Raw genomic sequence first — 23,221 nt, 5'->3', positions numbered from 1 at the left:
TGTGAATTACTGACATGCTCAACGAGTCAGAATTCCTGAAGAAGAACTAAATGAATAACTTAACTCCTTAGTCAGTTACACTGCTAGATGAGCAGAAGTCAGACAAACATTGCAAATGTAGGCAATGAAGTAATAAATAAAAAATAAATTATTTAGCCTAGCAAACATAAATTGCATGATTGAAAAGCCTAAAGTCCATAGAAGAATTCAGAAAATAAACAGATTTCCTGACACAGGTCTAGTAATAACTTTTCTTAGATCTGTTTAGTGATATTTTTTATAGCAATGAAAGATCCGCAGCTCGAAAACTACAGCTGCTAAAAGCTCAACCTGGGCATAAGCAAAGAGACAGTGGATCACATGGAGTACTAAAAATACAGCATGATTGTTAATCTAGCTCAGTCAAAGCTAGTACTGCTTGCAACTCCAATAAAAAATGTATTAATATGTTGCAGACTACTCTTTATATTAAAACAAATACACTACAAAAGCATTAAAGATTTGATAAGTCGTCATGTTGTCACAAACTGCAGGTCTCATCACAGGCGAGAGCGAGTGTTCGCGAGACTTGTGCCTGAAACCTGCCCTTCCTGCTCACTAGTCACTGTAATCGCTAATGTAATGTGATGTACGAGCGAATAAGTACAGGTTGTGCAGCAGACATTTCACTGCAGAAATGTTCCAATGTGATTTGCATGCAGAGTTAACAAGTGTGTAATATTTGTCTGCAGAACCGTCTCGTAGTCGAGAGCAATATTTCTATTGGATTAAAAGAGATGTATTCACAAGCCTGCTTGTTTACAATGTAGTAAGGCTGCCACATGTCCCTGGAAGTTTTGTTGCCCCATGCTGAATCCCATAAAATGATGGCAATATAGAGCTGCACATACCTGAACATTTAGTCTACTGTGGTGTAATTTTGAGGTTTTACTCAAATTTACATTTGTACATTTTACTTTCCTCGTGGTTTGAAATGCACTCGTCGTCGCTGATTCTTTTTAACCCCGAAATTAAAAAGAGCTGTTTGAAAGTTCCCCCTTGAACCATGAAGACCAAGGAGCTTTCAAAGCAAGTCAGGGATCAAGTAATCCCAAAGAATAGATCAGATGAGTACCAAAATATCTACGTTTCTCAGTATCCTAGTGAGCACAGTCCACTCAATCATCAAGAAATGGAGGGAGCGTACAGTAGGTATCACCCAGACACTGCTTAGATCAGGCCGTCCCTCCGGCCTGAGCAGCCAGGCAAGGAAGAGACTGGCGAGGGATGCAACTGTCAGGCTAAGAGCAGCTTGGAAAGAGCTACAGAGCTAAATGGCCGAGGTGGGACAAAAATGTGCTTGAGTCCGCTGTACTCCAGTCCCTCCACAAAGCTGGCCTGCACTGCCGAGAGGTAAACCCATTTCATGTCCCACTCGGAGTTTGGCAACATAGCCTCCGAGTAATCCTGTTGTGCCAAAAAGCAGCAAAAGGTGGTGTGGTCACTTGAGACCAAATTGGAACTCTGTAAATTCATAACAAAGGCATTAGATATCCCGTGGCGCTCTTTGTGCAGAGTCGAGGAATTTTCCCCAGTGTCCTGGCTAAATTCCACTCAGGATCTGCACAGTCTTGCCTGCCTAAAATTCCGCCTTAACATGATCAGCGATTTTAACCTGGTCTGCTGTGGGCTGCCAAATGGCTGCTGCATGTTATATTGTGGTGGGAGGTGCAGTTCAATACTATGACAAGGAATTATTGTTAATCAACGATGATACCATTTCCTTCAGTATGAAAAAATGTTGTTATGAATAAATGTTGGTATAAAGAAAATCTATCTATCCATCTTTTTACTAGTTTCTTCAACTCAGGGTTGCAGGGGAGCCAAAGTCTATCCCAGCAAGCAATAGGCACAAGGCGGGGTACCCCCTGGGTGGGATGCCAGTCCATTGCAGGACACACACAGACACAGACACACACGTGCACTCACACCAAGCACCACTTTTCCCAGAAGCCAATTAACTTACTAGTATCAGTACCAGTTTATAGACTGTGGGAGGAAATCAGAGCACCCAGACACAGAGAGAGCTTACACAGAGGACCACAGGTAAGGAATTGAACCCAGGACCACAGTGCTGCAAAGCAGCAATGCTAACTACTGTGCCACCATCTACTGAAATTCAAATCAAAAACTCTCTTTATCTTTATTTTTATTTAAAAAAAGATTGAAAATAAAATGTCAAAATCAAAATTATAGTTGTTTTGTTGAGAAACAAATATTTATATTAAGCAAAGCAAAATCACACAGTCAAAATTTACAACAGCTACACTGTATTTGAACAGTCTCATTAACAAGTACAAAGCTTATAATGATTGAAGAATGTTATTAAAATAAAACATTCATACTTTTACCAGGCTAATGTGGCAGTTTATCCATGATCAAAAAGACTTTTAAAAATGAAATGAAATAATAAAATATATTTTTGTTGTAAATACGGTATCATTAACTATGTGCCAATTAATGTTGTCCAACAAATCTTTGAAATACATAGACATTGAATACCCTGTAGTCAGTAAATACCCAACTTTTATTGTATTACTTCATGTGAATACTAGGTAATGGAACATGAAATAATAGTAAAAATATTTAAACAGCTCCCTTTATATTCAAATTACTGAGTGGTGTACAAAGCAGATACATTTAAAAGAAACAGGCATAATACAAAGCATGCACTTAGAAAGTAACTACAAGTTAAAAGCCAGAGAAGAATAATATTTTTAAAATGTAATAGATTAAACTCCTAGTCACTGTAACTCCTGAAAGCCGAGAGCAATATTTAACAGTTTTACTTTCATTTATAGACTAATTTGCACATGCAGGACTAAATATGTATGGAACTGCACTAAAATGTTAAGCTATTGTTATGATTATGCATTTGTAGATAGGAGCTCATTTGAAGTGAATTGAACTACCTTTTTGTAACATGAACCAATGTGTTTCAGCTTTTTTAAAATCAATGTACAATTCATGATTACAAAGGAAAAAATAGCTATCAAATCTCAATTACAATCGTGGCATGGCCATTTTAACCAGAACTGGTGAGTTAAGACTCTGCACTTTGATGAGAGACAATTTTCTCTTTCATAATTACTTTTTGAGAGCCATGCAGATCACTCATGTGAAAGGCACCTGCATTCATCATTTCACCTTGTGAAACCGAGCTAGATGATACCACTTTTTCTGTAAACATCACACTCTGTTTTCCAGATATTTCACCTCTGACCTGCCCAGATCCAGCCTTCCTCTCCACTAACATTACATTCTGTGAGCCTGGCAGTCCAACCCTGTGCATGGCTCCTTGATTAAACCCAGCAATCCCCTCCTGCACAAACTGCCCTGATCCAGCCTTCCTCTCCACTAACATTACATTCTGTGAGCCTGGCAGTCCAACACTGTGCATGGCTCCTTGATTAAACCCAGCAATCCCCTCCTGCACAAACTGCCCTGATCCAGCCTTCCTCTCCACTAAAACCACATTCTGTGAGCCTGGGATTTCACCCCTGTTCGAGGTAGTCACCATATTCTCTGTACCGCTCACTAAGTGAGTTATGGGACTACTGCTCTTAGCATCAGGCTTTGATGGTGTGACCAGAACATCCAATTTCATTTTCTCACCCATGCAGATCTCAGCAAGGGTCTTAAACTTGGGTCTCAGGTCATTCAGGAACTCCAAATCATCGTCGTCTCCTTCAATGAAACTGCAGCATCCCACTGAACCCACAGGGGATTCTCGTCCTTCAGAGTCAAAAACCAGCACGCCATCTGTTACTGTCAGGGCTTTCTCTGCAGCATACTTTGACTTCTATAACGAAAAAGAAGACAAGTACTAGACTAGTACTAGTATTATTTTTTAATTATCTGTTCACAATACTGTATGTAGAAGCACCCCAGCACAAGTCATGTTTCCTTGGAATCAGCTGAGGAGCCAGTTACCGTACTATATGTGTACACGGGATTCTTTTCAACTTAAGAAGATCAGACATCCCTGGAGCCTTGGTCACATGGGTACCAACATACCAGCAGCATCTCTTGTCATTGCCTCCTTTGTGGTGCACATTAGAGACGCACAAACTCCCCTGAGGAAGACAACTGGGCTTGCTACTGTTGTCTAGACATGACAGACGACACATAAAAGTTGCTGACGTGAACTGGACCAGTTTCTTTTCTACAGACACACTGACAGAAATTCACTGGCCGAAATCATTCTCCTTGGACGTGCCCACCAGAGCACTGCACAGTAACTGTGCAGATGCAAATATTCAAACAAAGCGCTCACCAAATTACTTTGCCTGTCTAGAGCAGCTCTGGTGTCCTTCTGCCCTACACCTAGATCTTAGTACAGGGATCAGACAATAACAAAACATGCTTTATTTATCTCACTAATTAATTTCATATAATTTCATATAAATTATGAAGGCTTCATTTAATCCTATCTCCGCATCGCCACCCTTGAACACACCCACCCATGTACAAGCAATCATTTCTGCAATTGCTGATTTGCATTTCATTGTTTTGTTTTTAAAAGCAGTTTTAATACTTCTTATCATAGATTCTATTGAGATGTTTTTGTGCGGTTTTTGTGGCCAAGGATCTGCGCCTGTGGCTGGAAGGTTGCTGGTTCGAATCCTGTGGCCAGCAGAGGAATCCTACTCCGTTGGGCCCTTGAGCAAGGCCCTAAGCCCCAACTACTCCAGGGGTGCCGTATAAATGGCTGACCCTGCGCTCTGACCCCAAGCTTCTCTCCCTGTCTGTGTCTCAAGGAGAGCAAGTTGGGGTATACGAAAAGACAAATTCCTAATACGAGAAATTACATATGGCCAATAAAGTGATCTCTTTGTTCAGCTTTCATAAAAGTACAGCAAAAACAAGAGGATTCTAAAATGCAAGTAAATACTATAATGAAGCACTTCTTCTCATTTAAGATGAAATTAATCTATTGTTGTTAATTGGAAGATTTTTTTTCTTTAAAATATAATTCATTTTGGATTTTGGAAAACAGTCAAGGGCTGCAGGTTGGAACATAGTTTTAGGTTTTCCATGTTTTTATTGCACCATACAGGCTGCACAAAGGGAATTTTCCACAGAAACCTTGACTAATACTTAAAGGTGAGATCGAAAATCACCGTAACACAACCGAGAGCATTTTTATTTGTAGAAATTTGTCTTTCCAGCAGGTGGTTAAGTTGTTTAAACTTGTGTTTTCCTTTAGCTTAGTGTTTAATGCTCACCCCTCTATAAACAATCCATTATTCAGAGCTGCTTTTTCCTTGAGGCTCATGGTGACACAAATCCACTGACCCTAAAAATTCTGTAACTGAAATTTGCTTATGGAACAAATAGTACAGTTTACATATGATGGTACAAACAGCTTACCACAGAGCGGGAATACTTGAGACACAAGGATAACATTAGAAGAAAGATGGCAAACGTCAGAGTATTGCATCCTGGAGTCTAATGACACTTTTTAAAAAATAAAGGATACATGATAAAGACACACATTTACACAAACATTAAATGGCCACATATACAGTGCTGATAACAGTGATTATCAGCGATTTATTTAATTACCTGTGAATAGTAAGCCTTCAAAAACACTTCAGAGAGTGCTATGTCAACACAGACATCTTCGAATCTTGAATAAGAGCTTTGCGATTTTTTCAGAACTTTTTTGCTAAGAGCTTCTTCGTGGATGTTATCAGTCCTAGACCCTTCAAATCTTTTATCCAGGTCTCTGAATGTTTTTTTAATTGACCACTGCCTGTGTAGACCAGCACCCTCTCCTGTCTTTACACGCGATATTCCAAAGACAGGTCCCAGAGGTGCTTTCAGACATGGAACACCCTGTGTAGAAAAAATAATAATAATTTCACTCACTCAGAATTTAAAAATGCACTTTATTCTTCCTTCGTTTGGTTAGATTGCCAGTATTCTTTTTTATGATGTAATCAGTTATTTTCTTTTCACAAGCACCAATCCGAATATGGCAGATGGTGATCAGCTTAGCTTTACTGTGACCCTTGTTCCATCAGGTGAAGCAATAGGGACTTTGCGCAAAAATATGTTCTTAATATAGTTAGAAATGTATGATCCTTATGCCTTACAGACATAATTTCTGAATTAATGTCATGTCATGTCACTTGCCAAACCGCTTTATACCATACAGTGTCGTGGGGAGCCGGAGCCTAGCTGGCAAGCAACGAGCGCAAGGCAGGGTACACCCTGGGCAGGACACCAGTCCATCGCAGGGCAAGTGTAAGCCAGTCATACATGGGGACAATCTGGAGGCCACGGTAAAGGCCGAGGGGGGAAATATGGCCTGGACACCGGGATAACTCCCTACTCTTCTTGAGAAATGCCCGGGGATCTTTAATGACCACTGAGAGTCGGGACCTTGGTTAAACGTCTCATCCAAAAGACGGCGCCCACTACAGTATAGTGTCCCCACCACTATACTGGGGCATTAGGACCCTGAATTCATGTAATATTTAAAAACATATAATTCAAGCAGCACTGTGCAGCTCTGAAGCCCGGGATCTATTTCAGAACTGGCATGCTGTACAGGTTGTATGATCTTCCTACTGTATGTGTGTAGGTTTGCTCCAGATGCTCCAGTTTCCTCCCACAGTCAAAAAACAGGCTGGTAGGTTATTTGGCTTTGGGGAAAACTGGCCCTGGTGTGAGTGTGTGCCTGTCTGTGTGTGCAACTGTGATGGACTGGCATCCTGTTCAGGATGTATCCAGTGGTGCGCCTGTCGCTTGCCAGAATAGGCTTCGGCTCCCTCCACAAGCCTGTACTAGAGAAGGCAGTTCGAAAATAGACGGATGGTTTTGGTTTTGTGTGGGTTGCGAGAGATTGAGATGCCCTTTGATATTTTACACCCAATACAACAATTAAGGGCTGATTTACATGACTTAACTCATACACATACTGTACACCGCATGAGCGTCACCATCGTTGTTCAACGGGATGCAGCAAGATTAAACCACTTACCTTGTCTTCACCCTTTTCTTCTGTGTTAAATGGCATCAATAGCCCTTCAGTAACAAATTGATTATCTGCAATTTCACCCCCTTTAAACCCTCCACATGAGCAAATTAACAGCATTAGGGTCACAACTGTTGAGAAGACAAAGCCAATCAATGAAATTCTACAGAACACGACTGATAATATTATATAATATATATATATAATAAGAAGCTAGAAACTTTTTTTTAGAAATCAAATAGTAGAACAGGAAAGGTATTATTTATGAATATAACAAATTTAATTAATTTGATTTAATTAATATAGAAAATGAATTTAACTTTGTCCGGACCCCCAAACAAAATTTAATACAACACAAATCCCATCCAATTCTTATATACTATTCATTTTATATTATGCATTACATTCTTGTTGCAGGAAAAGGATATAATAATCAGAATGGGCTCAGCTGCATGTTTACAATTTCACACTTACAGTACAAATGCAGCATGTACTGTATCACAACAAAGGAGAATAACTATCTCACTACCCTCTGGAATAATAATAATAATAATAATAATTAATAATTGCTTACACTTATATAGCGCTTTTCTGGACACTCCACTCAAAGCGCTTTACAGGAAATGGGGATACCCTCCACCACCACCAATGTGCAGCCCCACCTGGATGATGCGACGGCAGCCATAGTGCGCCAGAACGCTCACCACACATCAGTGGGGAGGAGAGCAGAGTAATGTAGCCAGTTCATAGATGGGGATTATTAGGAGGCCATGATTGGTAAGGGCCAATGGGAAATTTGGCCAGAACGCCGGGGTTACACCCCTACTCTTTTCGAGAAACGCCCTGGGATTTTTAATGACCACAGAGAGTCAGGACCTCGGTTTTACGTCTCATCCGAAGGACGGTGCCTGTTTACAGTATAGTGTCCCCGTCTCTATACTGGGGCATTAGGACCCACATGGACTGCAGGGTGAGCACCCCCTGCTGGCCCCACTAACACCTCTTCCAGCAGCAACCTTATTAGTGAGATTTTGGGAGACAGGAATTGTACCCACAGAGAAAATTAAACTTTGGTCAATTTGCGTTATCATTAGGATACTTAATGATAAATAATATGCAGGTTTTTTTTACCCTTTTCACTTGCTGACACAAACATCTTTCTTGTTTTATATGAAACTTAAACTGCATCGTTAACTTCGTTTATGAAATTAATGGACAAGCGAAACCAGTAAACCTGGACACCCAGTAATAACCAAGGAGAATCTGCCCCCATGGAGTCCAGACAAGAGAAACCAATCAAATAGATTGAATGTTGCAGTGATTTTGGTTGGAGGCAAATCTAGACCTCTCTTCTAACCTTGTGTTGTGGGACAAACTCCTTCCTTCTCTTCCTAATCATGTAGCACTTACTGGTCCTATGATAAAGTGTGGGCAAACCTCTTCCCAGATGGATGCACCTACAGTAGCATCACCTTTACAAAGATGACCTTACAGTGTACAGCACTGATGGACTGTTCACTTACAGAGCAGCATCAGGAACCCCGGGATGAGCAGACCCATGGCAGCAAATCCCAGTCCAGCACCTGTTGATTTTCTTGTGGCCTCACAGGTTTTCTGTTCATTACAGGTGCAGACGTCTATCTTTACAACCTGCTTATCAGCACAGGCAAAGCCTTGTTGGTCTTTCACCTCCACAGCAACCCCATATGAACCAGGCCACAATTTATCAAGGGCTCGCAGGATTGCAGTGGTTTCTTAAAGAGAAAAAAATATATATATAATGCATTATTTACAAGGAAAATAATTTGATTTTTGATTAGTCACCTTTAATTTCTATATAATACAATTGCTGTTGTCTTTATTTTGAATGTAAAAGTGTGGATTGGCTTCCTTAAATGTTGTTTCAGGTCTCAGATAGACAATGGCGGATGCACCCACAGTCACTTAACCCCATTTTCTGCAGTGAGGAGTTAAACACATGAAAAAAAGAAATAATAAGAAAACTAGACGTATGCAAGTGTCATCAATTGTTCTAGTAAACAGAAGTATCCAGATGAAATGTAGTTGGTGTTCTAACAAGGCACATTTTCAGGGTTACATTGTTTTTTCAAGAGTAAGCAACCAAGGACAGCTTCAGTTTGATAAGAGCTCAACAGTGGGCAGTCGTAAGTATTAAATTAGAAAATAAAGATATTATAATGCTGTGCCGTGCATGAGTGTTCAGACCAGTGAGCTCAAAATTTTGAGGCTGCAATTTCAGCAGCAAGTGATTTTGGGCGAGTCTGTGCCAACATTGCTCGTAGGCATTGCTTCTTGCCCTTTCTTCTTGGCAGAGTTGCCCAAGCTCTCTCGAATTTCTAGCTAATTCTGAACAGAATTCCAGTCAGGACTTGTCAGGACTTCCTTCTAGATTTGGATGTATACTTTGGATCGTTGCCCTGCTGAATGTGCATTTTCAGCTAAGCTTCGTTTTTTTTAGCAGAGGGAAACAAGTGTTTGGCCAAGATATCCTGAATTCATGCTTCCCCCTTTCTTAAGTCTCTATAGATAGAAGAACAATGCTGAAACAGGACAGACCCCACCACATTTCACTGGGGGCATGAGTGTTTTCTCAGCAGGGCCTTCACCTTTTTTACATCTAACATAACACTGATGGACATGCCACAGAATGTTTAATTTTCCTCTCATCGGACTGTTAGACATGGTTCCAATTCTCGTTCAGGTGTTGTTCATCGAATTTGTATCCTGCAGATGCCAGTTGGCGTTGGCGATCTCCAGCTGTTGTCTTTGGATTTGCGGCCGCCTCCTTAAGCACTTGTCTCACAGCCTGTGGTATCAAGATACAATTGTCCTCTTTCTGGCAGGGGTTTCCACAGTACCAAAAGCCCCAGATTTCCTCATAATGGACACTACGGTGGAAAGCTGTAGTTCTTGTTGATTCCTGTATAGCCATCACCCAACTGGTGAGGTTAATGAACTTTAGCCTGCAGACTCCAGAGAGTTCTCTGACCTTCAGAACGATGATGCTTGCCACTGCTAAATGTATTCTATTACTTCCTTTAATACGACAGGGACACTGGAGTCCTTCCAGAGGCCTTGGTATAATTCCAAAGTCTTAAATTGTAGTTCTAATGAGCAGAACATTATTGTAGATTTGTTTAAAGGAATACTTTGAGCTGTGAATAAAATTGGTCCTCTTCTTTTCTGGAATTCCACTAATTATTTATGACAAATATGACTTTGTTCCGTGTAGTGCTATGGTGACTACAGTACATTTCTAGAATTGTTCCTAGTGAGACATGTTAACCAATTCACAAATCATTCTCTTAAATGGTGCTTTTGGTTCCTGTTTCATGGGGGAGTGTGAATGAATCTAAAGTGCACTGCACCTAATCTGAAAACAGCAATTGTACCTCTTATGTCTCTTCTTCTAAGCCTCAAACTCTTTAATCACACAGGACATCTGAGCACCAGTGGGAAGAGATTCAGTACTCATTGGTGCAATGGTGAATCCCTCACTGACGACACCACAAACCTACGACACCTGGGATGCAAAGTTCCTTTTCTAATCACCCCATCCCTACTCCCACACCACAGCCAAAACTTGTTTGCAGGGAAAACCCTTACCATTCAGTTTTTCAGCTCTCCACGTGCCCTTGGTACCTTCAGGAATGATTTTGAAATCAAAGGGAGGCCCATTGGGATCGATATCTCCATCCTCAGCTGTGACTAGCACAGCTGTGCTCTCAGTACACAGAACCTGGGAGGTACTGGTCAGAACTGGACAGTGGTCATTGTGGTCCTCCACCTGGAAAGCAATCGTACCAGTGGCGGTTTTGGCAGGGAAATCTGCTAAATAGTTTAGAACAAAAGAAAGATTACAAAAAGAGGCACTTCAATCCATCCAGCTCAATAGGTAGCTGGTAAAGTGAGATTTGTTGTTTAAATATTTTTTAAAAGGAGTGAAGACAGAATCCAACTAGTTTCATTTTTGCTATGAAATAATCAGTTCAATGCTATTACAAAAAGTGCTGCTTTCTGTTTTTTTAGAATTGGCACTCACACTTTTTTCCCCACTTTCCTCCATAAATTCACATTTAATTTTACCATTTTGAGAATCCCCCAAAAAAAACATGTATATGCACATCACATGAATAGAATACTGCTTTCAGTCTTCTATCGATTTTCTTGTACTTACTTTCAGTTATGACCAACACACGTGCGTAGTATGTGCCATTAACCAAGAACCTGGACTCCCGGTCTGGCAGCTTGTTCAGTTTGATCTCTGCCGTCTTTACATCAATTGACAGCCAGTTGTCAGGATCATATGCCTTTGCATATCTGTAATAACATGAATGATGTTATGTGTTTGTGTGTAAACAGGATATATACAAATAGAGAATCTTATTCTCATTAATATAATTTAAAAAATGTGTTATGTGCAATGTTATAGAGAAGGGTATGATTCATTCACTGACCGCTTAGTACCATGTCTTTTTGCATGTCACACTAATAGGGGTACTGTAAAGATGGCCGCCATATCCACAAACGACAAAGAAGCCTCAAACAACAAAGCTTTGAAAAACTGTCGAAAAGCATTTGTTTTTTTAATAATGAGTATTTATTTAAGAAACTACCTGTTAATTATCCAACACATCGCCTAGTAACCATCTTTGTTTTGTACCAGTTAAGAGAAATGTCAATTCAGTAGTGTTTTTAGTACTACCACCCAAAAACAAATAAGCACATCAAATAACAAGGTGCATTTCTCTTCTCGGCAGATCAGTGATTTGAGATGTTTTTTTCTTTTAGATGAAAAGCATCATTGCTGTGTGATACTGTAGTAAATAAATGTGACAGGCAGTTTGCTATGGCAGTAATGTTTTTTTTCCCAAAGGCAGGATGTTGAAAAACTATTGATGAAAGTAAATAAATACAGAGCCACATTCACATTGTTAATGGAAAGAAGTATTAGTTAACAGTAATAGTGAATGATATTAATAATCAATAAGAAAAAATGATACTTTATAATTGTAACTGGTGGTGCCAATGAAAAGATACATTAGAAATTAATAACACAGTGTTAATTATCTTTTAGCTACTGGATTACAATTTTGAGTTACCTGAAGGTTTCTGTACTCCAGTCAAAAGGCTGAAGCACACAATTAACACTTCTCAAAGCAAGACTGAACAATTATTTCCACAATGAGCCCTTCCACAGAAATTATAATTACAAATATCCTGTATATACTCATACAGCTCCTCAATATCTATAGGTCTGTCAGTCTTTCAAAATTGTGAATAGTTATAAAGCTCAGTTAAACATGGTCGTACCTCAAGAAATCAGGCAGAACCTACTGAGATGGCATAAGCAGAGGTTAAATCCAGCATAGCGGATACCTTCATTTTATCAACGTTTGAAGCCAAGAACCTGTGATTATTTTCACATAGAAATGCTAGTACAACACTTTTGATTTCACACTTTTCAAAAAGAAGTCTGGTAATCGGAGAAAGAAAATAAAATATTACCGGACTTTTTCAATAATTTTCCGAGTGTGCCGATCAAAAGCTGGATATTTTGCAATTACTCTGTTGATGATCACTTTTTTCCTCTCCTCGGAAACTGAGACAACCATTACATTAGGAATAAACAGGGGACCTTCAGGTTTAACTTGAATTTTAACGGGATAGTTTTTTCTTCTTGGACTGAATTCTGCTCCATCATAATAGGCCACCCGATTTCTAACGGCAACTCCAAGCTCAAGGGTACGGACAGCTTCGTTCTCTAGTGGCTTAAAAGTTCAGAAGAAGGAGAAATAAAATAAAAATACAATACTAGAATGTTTAATTATAAGTACATTACAATTATATCTTGAACCACTCATTTCTACATGATTTATATCCATCACAGTGGCCCTTCATTAAAATAGTTATCGGAAGCAGCAATATCCTTCTGCTACCAAACAGCTATTACTGTATTATCACTAACATAACTAACTGAACACTACATTAACATATGGAGGGAAAAGGGTCAAATAAAAAGGAGAATATGAACTCTGCATTGTCTTAATGTACATCTGTAAAGGAATAATACTCAAATGTGACCAACTACAGTACACTGTATCAATTGCATAACAAATCATAATACAGTACTGTACATACAGTACCTTATTTAACATTAAGATTCCTTCATTAGTCTTAGTGTCAGTTATAAAACTGAAGTAGCCCCCTTCGTTTCCTGACACAAAGTCAAACACTGCCTCCCAGTTTTCTGTAAATTCTAGATCTTTATCGAAGGCCTTCAGTCTCATGACTTCAACATTTGCTTTATTTTCTTTCACACTGCCAGAATACTGAAAGAAAAAAACAAGACACTGTATTAACTTTAAACGATGAACAATAACCAAATAAACAAGAAAATAAATACTTTGTATGATTGTTTTGGAATGAGTATTGTGAAAATTTTATCTTGAGCACGCTTATATACAGTATATTACATGATATATACTGTATATAAACATAAACATAAATTGTTCAGGTGGGTAGCTGTGTCAGTATGCGTAGGCTGCAAAGGAACAGGTAACGGGTTTGGCTCCACAGCCAAAGTTTCCTTTCTTTTCTTTTCAGCATGGAATAAACCTGTTACCTGTTCCTTATAAACATAAATTGTTCCCTTTGACCAGAAAGACAAATATTTGAGATATTGACAATATAAGAAGTCCTAGATGATTTTGATCATTGAATACCCAATGGAAATATTCAAAAATATAGAATATAGAAAAATAGAAAATACAGCACTATCGTCATTGAGTTATTTCAAGGCATTCTGTACTTGGCCTACCCAAAATTCAGTGACTTTGTTTTTCAATGCTGACAATAAACAACTCAACCCTCACAATGGTTACAACACTGTTGCATCGAACCTTAAGAGCAATTCGGTCCCATAGAAGTACAATTTTTGATAGAGTAACATGGCAGTCTGAATGTATTCCATTTATACACAACCCTTTCTGCATTCAGTGAAGAGTTACCGTGATACCCTTGTTTAATCGAAGCCTGTCATTTCTTCAGTAACCAAAATGGTGTAAATATACCACCATATCAGTGTTTTTTGAAATGCAATGGTATGTAAACCAAAAAAATAATTATGAATCAGTGGATGTGGAATAAAAAGGGAAGCCTTAGTTTACCTAGCACAATTAAAGGGTTAATCCGGTGATTAAATAATTGGGTAACATATAAAACAAAGAGTGAGCCTGTACACCCATGTCCTGTATAATGGTCAGAAACACTGTGAAATTGGTCCTTACCATTTGGCTTATGGAAACAGATCATGCCAATCAACAGGTCAAAAGAGGTCCCCAGAGGTCCTCCGAAAAAACAAAGCTGAGGCTCATCTGTCTGGTGACGCTTACACAGCCATTTCTAAACACCCAAGTGTTCTCAGATTGTTTCTGGGCATTACATGTTCTGGTATGAACAAATGAAACCTTACCCATGACCTCTAAATATCCTAGAACTTAAATGCAAACCACATCATAGCTCACTGTGGTTACACATGTAGGAACCCATGAAGACTGAATTCAAAAACAACCTTTCTTGCCACCTTTGATGTCTCCTTCGAGTGAAATCTAACATTCTCATATAAATCCTTTCAAAGCTCAGGTAGGGCTATGCTTATTCTGGAAGACAAAAAGTAATCATATTTTCTACTCAAAAAATGTCCATGAAGAGCCATATGTCACTTCGTCATATACGGTCGTTATCATTTGCAAGTTTGCAAGTACTGTATATTATTTATTACTCTTGAAATGCCTTTGAGTACCAGATACACAATCCATGATGAATTTGGCAAGACATAAGGCTTATCTTTATGAACCAAGATTCTGAATGCTGGGCGATTTATGAAAATCTTAAAAGCATATTATATCTACTAACAAATCAAATTTTAAAATCCTTATTACTTCATCTTTTTCCAGCGTCGGAGGATTATCGTTGACATCGAGGATTGTAATGTGAACAGTTCCTGTTCCAGTGTTGCCATTGGGTGCTCCATTCATGTCTATAGCGTGTACAATCAAAGTATAGTTATTTTGCCTCTATAAAACATAAAGACAAGTCATTACTGAGACAATATACAGACAAACTACCCACTTGACAGCCCTATATCTTATACATATTGACAAATATTGGTATAATCATGTCTTCAAAGATGTTTTCAATTGCAGACAAATATAAAGTGAACAGACGTCTAATGAAAAAACAAATCTGATCTAATAATGCATTCCAGCAGCACATGATAGCATATCCAGAAATCCCTGTATCCAGAAATGAAAAGAAAATCGACCACCAGTTATCTGGAACCATTTGAATAAAATCTTAAGATAGTCTGGATGTTTTGTACAATATGTGTCCTTTTAATTTAAAATGGAAAGGGACCATGTTGGAACAAACTCTCATAAAGGCAAGAAATGACAGGAAAAAGAAACAGAATATCTCAGTGGGTTGGCTTGATTGAGCATGGAGCTATTATGAATTTTTTGGAATATTATTCACCAAGGCACAACATGATGGCACAGTTGTTAGCGTTGCTGCCTTGCTGCACTAGGTCCCCGGGTTCAAATCCTTGGATCTATTTAGAGACGTTCTGTGTGTGTGTCTGAGGAGGACTAGTGTCCTGTCCAGGCTGGACCCCACCTTATGCCCAGCACTTGCAAGGATAAGCTCCAGCTCCCCTGTGACCCTGACCTGCAGAAAGTGCTTAGCAAATAAATTGATGGATGTTATACACCAACAAACACACAAAGCTACATGTGCCATGAAGTGTGATCAGAGGAAAAGTCAAAGTGCCACATGATTTTGAAAGCGATGTATGATTTATCTGCTTTTATGGGGGAAGGGCGCGTGCTTGCAATGAGCCCTAATTCTTTATTACTAATACTTAGTAATACTAGCATTACTAGGCTTTCCATCATTTGCTTTTACCTGTGAAAAAGGATTGTGCTAAAGGGCATTCTATATGGACTATCACTTTACATTAGCACGGCAAAATGGAAATAGAGTGATCTGAGAAATGCAGTTAAAATAAAATCACTTAACCAAAATACTTACCTCTCTGTCAAGGGTAGGTTTATCAACATAAATCATGCCTCTCTCACTTATTTTAAACATCTGATCTGGGTATCGTGGCGACTGACTTGTGATACGGTATGTAATTTTGGCATGATCGGTAGCAGGGTCATCATCATCTGTAGCAGTTATTTGCACAACGGTAGTACCTAAAAGTATGAACAAACATTTTATTTTGTCAAAATTTGATATGTTGTAAAAGTAAGAACAGAGTAATTAAATAAACAAAAACAGCCTTCACTTTGCCACCAGATTAAAAAAATCAGGACTCTCTGAATTCTGAAGAATAGGTTTTGTTCAGGTCTCCAGAGAGGCTAAGACCCTAAGGACTGTTGCGCAAACTGAATAGAGTGAAATGGACTTAATGTGGACAGGTTGTGGGCAGCTTTGAATACAAATGGAATAACTGTCATGGAAGTCAGGGGCTAGCCGTGGAGAGAGACCGGCGAGACGGGAGGACCGTATGCATAGTGGCAGGATCGAAGCAAACACGGATCTTTGCTCCGGGCTCAAGGTATCGGGCAGAGTCAGAACGAGACGAGAGCCTTTAGGTAGCGGACATTGGGTGAGGTGAGCCTCTCGACCTGGTGAGGCGAGCCTCTCGACAACCGATCCCAATGCTGAGCGAAGAGGATAGGGAGACTCGGAAATATAAAACCCCAGACAACAAGACACACTGGAAGACCAAGAACAGCACAGGGAAACTAAGAACAGGACAGAGCAGGAGCGCCCTCCAGCGGTAGAGGGTGTGACAATAGCTGGTTCTGGCTGGACACTTGCGAATGCTGTATTACTCCACTAAATGATACAAACTGTGCAGTAAGGCACTTTGGAGCTCATTGTGTAAGAGATTCACAACCAGATCAATAAACATTTTTTCACGTATCCTCTGATGGCATGAAGGCAGTCTTGGCAGCAATGTCATACATTGTATCTCTCTTTGAGCTGTGCCAAGGCTCTGCACATTCTGTGCCATCAATAAATGTTAGAAATCCCACCCAAATATGTATGAGGAACCAATGATTGATAACATTCTCCCAAACACCATTACCTCATATCCCAATTCAGAAGTTTATCACTAACCTTGACGCCTCAGAGATTATAATGTTACAAATGTCACGAAGTCCATCACTGCGGTCTACAGCAATCTAACTGTGATCCCATGTCTGTTCACTAGTGCAGGAGAAAATAAGTCCTTGAAATTCCTTTGTGCTTTTCATCCCTAAGGACACCAAAGGTGCTTCACATGTAGAGGAGAGCCACTTCATCCACCCCTGAAGCGCAGCACACACTTGGACAGTGCACGACTGGACATTGTGCACCAGCAGCTCCACTTCACAGCAGATCACCATTAGAATCAGAAATTAAATTAAGGAGAGAAAGGTAACAAGCCTAAAGTGGAATTTAGCCAGAATACCAGCGTGAACAATCCTATCCTTACTGACACTACCATGGGACCTACCATGGCCAAGTAGTAGAGGTCTGCTACCTGACCCGAGCCCAACAGGGCCCGACAAAGTATCGGGTTTCGGGCCAGGTTCGGGTCGGTTTTTCACTTACAACTTTGGGTTTGGGACAGGTTCGGGTTTGTTTTCTAATGAGTGAAAATGAATTATGTGTGAAACAGAGCCTTCCTAACTAACGGTTATCAGCCGTTCCCCACTTTCAAAAGTATTACAGGTTTATAAAATACCAGTTTTTCTTAGCGCACGGCCTTTTCTATCAACTCAGACGCATAGCAGCCGACCAAAGCATTGCAAAACCACGTCTGTGAGAATCCACCTCCGTGTGTGCCACATGTGTCTCCTCGCTCCGAGAGGAAAAGAGATTTTGGGTTCGGGTTTCAAATTGGCAGTACCATTCGGGCTCGGTCGGGTCGGGTCTCAAGGTCTCAGGTACGGACTGGGTTCGGGCCTCAATTTCATGCCCATGCAGACCTCTACATAGTAGGCATCATACTCAGGCATACCATCCCAATATCAGGTGCCACCCCAAAATTACAAGGCTGCTTGCAGGGGTGCTGATCAGCCCAAATGCCAGATGGCTTCTGGATGGGCCAGATGGTCTCCTCTCATTTGTAGCCAGTCTTAGGTTCTTAATTTAAGTTGTTTTTTCTAAGCAGACAGAAACATCATCTACTAGATAATGAGCAGAAGGCTTTGGAAAGAGGTACAGCTGGAAGTCCATTTAGGTATCTTCTTAATATTAGGAAGGAGTGACATTTGCAGAAATATACATCAAACTGTGAAAAAGATCTTAACCCCCCACACACAATCACACTCTTTTGCCTTCCAGAATTCAATTTTCTGGTAAATAATTTAATTAAGTGGAAGCTTGAGACTCAAAGGCCAGAGGGAATGAATGGATTGTCAGAAATTGATATTCAGTGCAGCTCACAATTCCAAATCTTCCCAGTGTCTTCCCTCTACACAGCCAGCATGCAGCTACTGTATATTGAGCGGAAGCAACTGGTATTCAGATCCCATGTTTTCACCCCGGTTTCGAATGCACCCCACAGGTTGAGGACCTTAGCTCAAGGTGATTTTCAAGCACATTTAATTATCCCCCTCTTCTACCTGTTCGTGTGAACTGCCCTTCTTTGTATATTTTTACAGTAGGTGTTTGTAGTTTTGTTCTGGAAAGTTCATAAAAATTTGTCATGTAAGTCTTGGTATACCTTCCATTTGAAGGTGCACTTCCAGACCATTCATCTTCTGTGTCTCAAAATGAGCCCCGCAGTGTCAGCAAAACTTACACAAGCCAAGTATGCCCTTGACAAGAGAAGACCCACCCAACACTAGGGCCATGCAGCCTGCTGTGTCACACAGGGAATCCCATCACAGTGAGTTAATGACTTAGGCCACAGAGGACCTGTGGAGGCCAGCTGAGCAAAAAGAAGTAAGTAAAGAGATGTGTCACAAGTGCAAAGACAGCGCTTGAAATCTGGAATGCAATGTGTGAATAAAAAAAACCAATAAAACTTGAAATATAGAAAATATTTTTTTTGCCTGTCGGGCTCCGTTCAAGAACTTCTCCTTTTTGGTTGTCTTTAAAGACGGGGACACAGTCATTTTTATCTTCAACAATAATCTGAATCTCCAGCGGCTCCTCTAAGAGTTTATTATGCAGATCTTTCACTGTTCCTGTGAGCTGAAATGGACAAAATGAACACAAACACAGTGACACGATGGGGCTTTCTTAAGAAGAGGGCAATCTACCTGCTGTAAATAACAATTCGTCATCTGGGATTGAAAAAAAAAATGGAACTGATAAAATCGTGCTTACATTGTACTTTGCAAACTTCTCTCTGTCCAAGATCTTTGTGACTTGGATGTTACCATTATCTTTATTCACAATAAATACGTTGAAAGGATCTTCGGTTGCTCCTTTGCCTTCCAGCCCATAGACCACTCTTGTGTCTTGCTCGAAAGAAGATCGAATCTAAAAATTAAATTGCATACTGACAATATTTGGTAAAAAGATCATATTCTACATTAATAACTAAATCATACTGTGTACTTTATGCACAATGTGGACAGAACAAGTACCTGAAATTCACTGAGCAAAGGCTTTAAAGTGAAAGCAAAGTGAAGAAAGAACGCAATTTGTTTTTTTCTTTAAAAGAGAAGTGTTTGGAACATGCTACCTTATGACACTATAGAATTTAGTTCACTTGGATCTTCCAAAAATCTGTGTGATGCTTTTGGATCTATAAGCTACCAGCAGTCAAATAAGCAAGATGACTCATACTGCCTCGTCTTTTGTACTGCAGTAGCAGCTGCTGCAACAATATTACGGTCCAAGTCCTATTTTGAGCCAGGAAGTTTTGTACTGGCTTCTGCAATACAAAACATCTTTGCATTTGAAACAAAATAATTAAAAAAACCTTTGCTACTTAGGTGTCATGTTTTCATCCCATTAACAATATTAGCAAGAAAACAAGAGAGAAACAAGACAGGGGGAGCATTAATCTACTGCAGAATTGCTAATGCATAGATAACAAATAGAGATTTCTAAAAAACACGAAGCAGAGAAAACAGATAAGTGATTAATTTTTAAATTGAGGAGACCAGCTGCATCTGTATTTGGACTTACCTAATACCTAATACTTCATCCAATTCAGGGTCGTGGGAGAGCCAGACCCTATCCCAGCAGGCAACGGGCACAGGAGAGGGTACCCTCTGGAGGGGATGCCAGTCGATCACAGGGCAGACAGACACAGACAGGTACACACCCACACCTGGGCCAATTATGCTATTTTGCTAGAAGCCAATTAACCTACCAGTATGGCTTGGGACTGTAAGAGGAAACCGGAGCAGCTGGGGAAAACCCACACAAACACAGGGAGAACATAGAAACTCCACACAGACAGCACCCCAGGTCAGGAGTTGAACCCAGGGCTCCAGCGCTGCGAAGCTGCAGTGTTAAGCACTGCATCACTGTGCCATATACAGTAAATGATATAGCAATCAGATACATGCTGGGACTTAAAGACTGAAGCAACTGGACTGATCCACATATCCGAAACCCTCAAAGCACGGACAAAGTCAGCTCAGCGGTTTTCTTTCAGCACAGTAGAGGTCTTCAGAATGAGCAGTGAAACATGAACCAGACGACACAAGCAGAAACTATGTGGAAGTGCTTTAAAACTGGGAACAAAAAAGACTCTTTACACAAAGAACAAGCTATTCCGCCATGTGATTCCTTCAAACAACAGCTAGCTGAGATCCTGGGATAATAATTATAATTAATAATTGCTTACACTTATATAGCGCTTTTCTGGACACTCCACTCAAAGTGCTTTACAGGAAATGGGGACTCCCCTCCACCACCACCAATGTGCAGCCCCACCTGAATATTGCAATACCATAGTGCGCCAGAACGCTCACCACACATCAGCTATCAGTGGGGAGGAGAGCACAGTAATGTAGCCAGTTCATAGAGGGGGATTATTAGGAGGCCATGATTGGTACAGGCCAATGGGAAATTTGGCCAGGACACCGGGGTTACACCCCTACTCTTTTCGAGAAGAACCCTGGGATTTTTAATGACCACAGAGAGTCAGGACCTCAGTTTTACATCTCATCCGAAGGACGGCGCCTGTTTACACTATAGTGTCCCCATCACTATACTGGGGCATTAGGACCCACATGGACCGCAGGGTGAGCACCCCCCTGCTGGCCCCACTAACACCTCTTCCAGCAGCAACCTTAGTTTTTCCCAGGAGGTCTCCCATCCAGGTACGGACCAGGCTCACACCTGCTTAGCTTCAGTGGGCTGCCAGTTGTGAGTTGCAGGGTGATATGGCTGCTAGCATGATGATTAATCATCCATGCTGGCTAAATGATTAATCTCTGATCTAGCGAACAGGCTCAGTGGCCTTCCTCGTTGGCACCTTTTCTTATGTTTCTATGTTGCCTGGAGCTCTCTACCTCTCCTCCCTACAACCGGCTATCTGCTCCTGAGCTTCCTCTAGAGCCTCTGTCACACTGCATCCGGCCCTAAATTTCCATTTGTTCTTGAATTACTCTCTCATGTTCTTCCTGTTTCTTGTTTCTGGTCATTACCAATTAGGTACAACAGGGTGTTGTTTATGCGTTTGAACCTGTTGCCGTAGTATCAAGTGACAACCGCGACACCTCCCAAAGATTGCCAGTCAGTAGGTAATAGGCACGCACAGTTAATGTGTCTCCAGTAATACCATTGTGTTGAATGAAGAGCTAAAACAACCGATGTAAATACATTGGGTTGTTTTTTCTAAATAGCAAATGGAAAAATAAAGGATTAACAAAATCACCAAAAAACGGAGGCAGTATGGCAAAGGGGAATTGAGTTTTTTTCCATTACTTGTAGGAGAATCAGAAAGAAAAGGTGTGCTTAACACTTTTTCAGTAACTCCAAATAACTCCAAACAGACTTCCAGACTGCACAATCTCAAAGAAAATACACTAAAAACATCCACTGCATTATCTTAGTCAAACATTCTTCCCAAAATAGTCGAACAAACTTCGCTTTTTCTGACCTCAAAAACAGCACTTAGTTGTTCCCTCAGATTTATTTCACTAGGATGACCCTGCCTTTTAGTGTCACTCCACTAGTATTTTCCAGGTACTGTCTCACAGATTTAACTCAGAGCTTCACAGCCATTTGCTCCTCAACATTCATAATTAATACTGTGCACAAGAAACAATCTATTTTTGCCATATAAAGTAGAATTCTAACTTACGGTACATTTTAGCATATTTATTTTGTGTCATAATTGAATTTATATTGAAAATAAGGAGCATATTTAAACCCTGGTAGTTTCACAACTGCAGCATTAATACCATAAAAGGAGAGCACGAAACTTGGGAAAATTCCAGTACAATAAAATTCTTTATGGGTTTTCTAAATAGAAGTGGCAAGGTGTTTACAGTATGTATTGTCAGGAACTATCTTTGTAATCGGTCACTCACTAGAAAACGTTTCCAGGAGAAAAGTCTACATTCAAGGATAACATTAAGAAAGGCATTTGAAAAACTTACCCAGGCAATACATTCCTTCTCTCTGTAGTCCGTATTTTCTGTGATTTTAATTGGAGGCAAGATCCACTGTTTTTCAGGCTCCTGTTGTTGCCCGTTTTCCATAGCCTCCACGCTGTTTTTGAAGGCCTTTAAATATTAAATAAGCACAGCGTATGAAGAAGACCTTTTCCAACCCCGCTATCCCAGGCAAAGTTTCGGAAATGAAAAATAACGTATTTTGAAATGAACCGCATGGTGTTCCGAGGAGTGTGCAGGTGTCACCTTTTAGTAAAAGGAAGTTCGGGAGGGATAACGACAACAAGTCAACCCTACCCATCTGCTCCTAATCATTGCTGACAATACGTAGCTATACTGAATGTCTAACACGAACACTTCTTTTCACATCCATCTCATGCGTTCCTCCTCCAGCCACCTTCATCTTGCAAGTTACCCCTCGGTCAAGGTCCTTCTCTGCTGGGAGTTGGAGCCTCCTCATCCTCTGGCCAGAGGGCTGCCCTCTACCCAAGTGGCTTAAGCCAGAACTATCCTCCAACATTACTCAAAC

At 40.3% G+C, this 23,221-nt stretch overlaps 1 pseudogene across 1 annotated transcript; it reads right to left on the bottom strand.

Moving 5' to 3' along the window:
- Nucleotides 1-3,064: 3,064 nt before the first annotated feature.
- On the bottom strand, nt 3,065-23,212 carry LOC148832331 (desmoglein-2-like protein; annotated as a pseudogene). Its single transcript, XR_016091235.1, has 13 exons — nt 23,108-23,212; nt 22,678-22,803; nt 19,439-19,594; nt 19,162-19,303; nt 16,136-16,353; nt 14,989-15,123; nt 13,192-13,377; nt 12,554-12,816; nt 11,223-11,365; nt 10,652-10,876; nt 8,548-8,778; nt 5,608-5,717; nt 3,065-3,841 (listed from the first exon to the last, which is right to left on the bottom strand). The product of XR_016091235.1 is annotated as a desmoglein-2-like protein (transcript).
- Nucleotides 23,213-23,221: the final 9 nt, after the last annotated feature.

This window comes from Atractosteus spatula, chromosome 6, assembly GCF_055471065.1.
Source record: "Atractosteus spatula isolate fAtrSpa1 chromosome 6, fAtrSpa1.hap1, whole genome shotgun sequence".
Lineage (NCBI taxonomy): Eukaryota > Metazoa > Chordata > Actinopteri > Semionotiformes > Lepisosteidae > Atractosteus > Atractosteus spatula.
This window is presented reverse-complemented; position numbering and strand designations above follow the sequence as displayed.